General features: G+C 33.9%; 1 protein-coding gene across 2 annotated transcripts in view; it reads right to left on the bottom strand.

Annotated features, from left to right (window-relative positions):
- LOC115232414 (catenin alpha-like) overlaps positions 1–3,950 on the bottom strand; it is a 107,544-nt gene that overhangs the window by 57,197 nt on the left and 46,397 nt on the right. The window lies entirely within an intron of this gene.

The following is a 3,950-nucleotide window of genomic DNA, read 5'->3' as shown; positions in this document are numbered from 1 at the left end:
TGACACCAGGGAAAGTGTCTTTTATAGCCCTGGACAAATCAAAGGCTTGTAAGTGGATTTGGTAGACAGAACTTTTAAGAAGCTCTTTTTTTTGTGGGTGGGGTGGGGCATGCACATATCTTCACATCAGCAACAGTTGTTACAGAATGTTATCATACAAACAGTATAATCAGTTCCCAATCTTTCATGAAAATATGTCCAGCAACGGGGAAATATAATCCTTGCTTGGTGCCAAGAAGGACACTTGGCCTAAGAAAATGTGTCTCAATGAATTGCATCTGACCCATGCAAGCAGAGAAAAGTGGATATTGTGATGGTGATGATTGCAATGATAATGAAATAATATAAAATTTGAAAAAAAAAATCTCTTTCAAAGAATAAACAAAAAGTAAAAAGGGAAAATTTGAAAAGAACAGGACATAAATGAAACAAGGAACATAAATAGTTAAATTCTATTTAAAAATCATATTAAGTGCTTTGTTTTCAAATAACACACCACAAAGTGTATGAGTTTATTAAAGGACAGAAGAGTTGTCATAAATAATTAGGAATTAGGACCAGAAATAGTTTACAAACAAGTGATAGATAGTTATTAAGGAATTAATCTGCTGTTTTACTCAAATGCAATTCTGATGGAATGTAATAAAAGTTATGTAATAAAAGGAAAATGCATCAAAATGTTTATGAGGTAAATATATGCAAAAATCTACATCTTCACTGTATCCAAATATCATTCTGAAAACAAAAAAAAAAGCTATAAACTAAATCTAGCATGCTTATAAATAATAATAATCTGGCACCAAACCAACTATTATACATAGAAGGTAAGCTGTAAGATTTAGTATATATAAATAAACCCCAAAGTATTACTAGTAGATATTAAATTGACTCCAATGAAAGGATAAAGGGTAAATTTAATCTTTGAAGTCATTTGAAATCAGAACATAGACCAATGAAATAAAATACTTGAAGCAGTGACTCTCAAATGGTGCCACAAGTTGTAACTAGGTGTGACACAAAATGAAATTCTAAAACTAAAAAAACCTTGCTAATTGTTGCTAATTGTTTCATTTATTGAATAAAAAAGTAAACATTTTCTGTAGTTTTAAATTATTCATAATCATCATCATCATCATCATCATCATTTAGCGTCCGTTTTCCATGCTAGCATGGGTTGGACGGTTCTACTGGGGTCTGTGAAGCCAGAAGGCTTCATCAGGCCCAGTCAAATCTGGCAGTGTTTCTATGGCTGGATGCCCTTCCTAACGCCAACCACTCCGTGAGTGTAGTGGGTGCTTTTTACGTGCCACCCGCACTGGTGCCAGACAGAGCTGGCAAACGGCCACGAACGATGGTGCTTTTTATGTGCCACCGGCACGAGGGCCAGGCGAGGCTGGCAACAGACACGAAACGGGGCGGTGCTGGCAACGGTCGCGAAACGGAAAGTTCTCTTACATGCCACCGGCACTGGTAAACACTGCAATTTCCATTGATCGATTTCCATTGATCGATTTCGATTCTGATCCTCACTTGCCTCAATGGGTCTTCACAAGCAGAGTTTCGACATGCCACCGGCACTGGTAGCACATCCGCAATTTCCATTGATCGATTTCGATTCTGATCCTCACTTGCCTCAACACGTCTTCCCTGTTATTATTTCATGCATCAATTGCACCAACATATTTTTTTTTGCTTCAAAGTGCAGTGCAAATATAAAAATGCTAGGTACCATTACTGTCATGTCTTCTTAGTCTTTTACAATTCCATTCACATGTAAGATGCATAATAGGAGTTATAAATCAACCTCAATACTTGATAGGTTGATTCATTTAATTGAACTTAGAATGAGCAAAGGAAAAAGCTGATCTTTTTAGGATTTCATCTCAAAACATAAAAAGCTCAACACAAGGCAATTTGTCCAATGTTCTAGTTATGTCCATTATTCTACCATTTCTATTAAACTCTTACCATAAAAATTGACATACAGCTATCAATTGAACAGACTCCAATACATAACTGGTACTTATTTCACTGACTTTACAATATTAACGTGAAAGCTAAAGCCAAAGGGATTTGAACTTAGAACATAATAGTACATAACTATATATAACTAAACACAGCACCAGGCATTTTCTTTGGCACTGTACCAATTCTGCCACCCAATGCCCCATACTGCAATACCAGCAACTGAAATCTGCTTCATCTTTCCAAATATAAAATGTAGATAAGTAGGACACAACGAAGAAATCTTCATTGTAACCACTTTATATTTTTTTTAATAGCTATGAAATAGCTATATTTTGAGGCAATAACATATCAGACATTATCATATAAGAAAATGATTGAAAAAGCTAGCCATACTTTATCCCTCTCCTTGTTTCATAAATACACTATATATACAAATAAAATTCAGTCCTTCTTTGAAGTGGATAAAACAAGTACCAGTTAAGTATGCAGTCTGTATAAAACAGAGAGAGAGAGAAGAAAAATTTGACCCCATGGGAATTTGTATCTTAACTACAAAATGACATGACCAAATAGAAAACAAACAAGTTATTTTCTCTGGTACATCATTAATATTTTATCATTTATTGTTATTCTTGCTGTTAACTTGAACATAAAATCCATTTTATTAGATTAGCAGTTCATTCCTTGAATATATATATATATATATATATATATATATATATATATACATATATATATATATATATATATGTAAAAGCAAAAGTTGAGCGAGACTATATAGTGCGAAAATATTTCAGATGTCACAGTTGCTTCCCTTCGCACCCAGTCGACTGAACCTCTTCCATTTCATTTTTATGACTATAAATTAGCATGGTAGTACTGAGCTTGATTTAATTGATTAAAACTCTGAAGGCAATTAATTAAAAAAAAAATGAAACCAATAAAAAAAATAAATAAATAAATTGACAATACTTTAAACTTTATCCTAAGTGACGGCACAAATGTCGGTTATTCCTATGACACTGAGCATTCAACAAAAAGTTTTAAACTTTCCTCACTCAATTTATTGTCATTGCATAGAAATAAAATTATATAAGTGGATCGACTTACGGCTACGTTACGCTATTTTAAGAAACACTTAACTGCTGAGTATGCCTAGAGCCATTGAAACGATCACAACTCCTAATGTAACTAACAAAGGTACATAACTCTGCAAACCCCTCCGCCTTTCACCTGACCAACACCTAATCTTTAACTTATGGTTTAGAGCAGTGGTTTTCAACCAGGGTTCCGCCAGTACAGTCCAGGGGTTCCACAAGACGTTACAAAACTGCTAAATTCAGCAGTAATTTTTAAGTCTCCTGTGCAGATATGTGTGCATAAGACTATTAAATTATTGCACAGGGGTTCCTCGAGCCAGTGGAATGTTTCCTTGGGGTTCCGCTCCAGCAAAAAGTTTGAAAAGCACTAGTTTAGAGGATTAACAAGAGAAGGTGCCTAGATAGTAATAACACGCAAACTCCATCAATTTGAAAAATATTACCAGCCAAACCTACCAGAGTGAATATTGGATTTAAATCGTGTACATGGGCTGGAAGGATAGTTATAAGAAGAAGAGTCAAAGTCAAGTAAAATTAACACTTATAAATTGTAACTCAATAATAAATTTGGTCTTATTTACTTTTAGCTGCCTCTCGGCACCCCATATTTTATTTTTTTATTATTATTATTTTTTACTTTTTCACTTCACCTTCATATCTTTTAAGGTTCTGAGAAAGAATTAATAACAATTAAATTCTTCTAAACTAAGCTGTAACAAGATTAGGAAACACTCACCAAATACTTTTTTAAAAAAATTGTATGCGAGTGTGTTTAAAATAAACAATGCAAGTTAATTCATGCATCAACTACAAACAGGTTAAAAAGAGTAATGTGAAGAATATGGCTGAGGGGAAAACACCTCAGAAGAGCATTCTGCATAC

The sequence above is a fragment of the Octopus sinensis genome, linkage group LG2, assembly GCF_006345805.1.
Source record: "Octopus sinensis linkage group LG2, ASM634580v1, whole genome shotgun sequence".
NCBI lineage: Eukaryota > Metazoa > Mollusca > Cephalopoda > Octopoda > Octopodidae > Octopus > Octopus sinensis.
The sequence above is the reverse complement of the archived record's forward strand: the minus strand, read 5'-3'. Positions and strand labels throughout refer to the sequence as shown.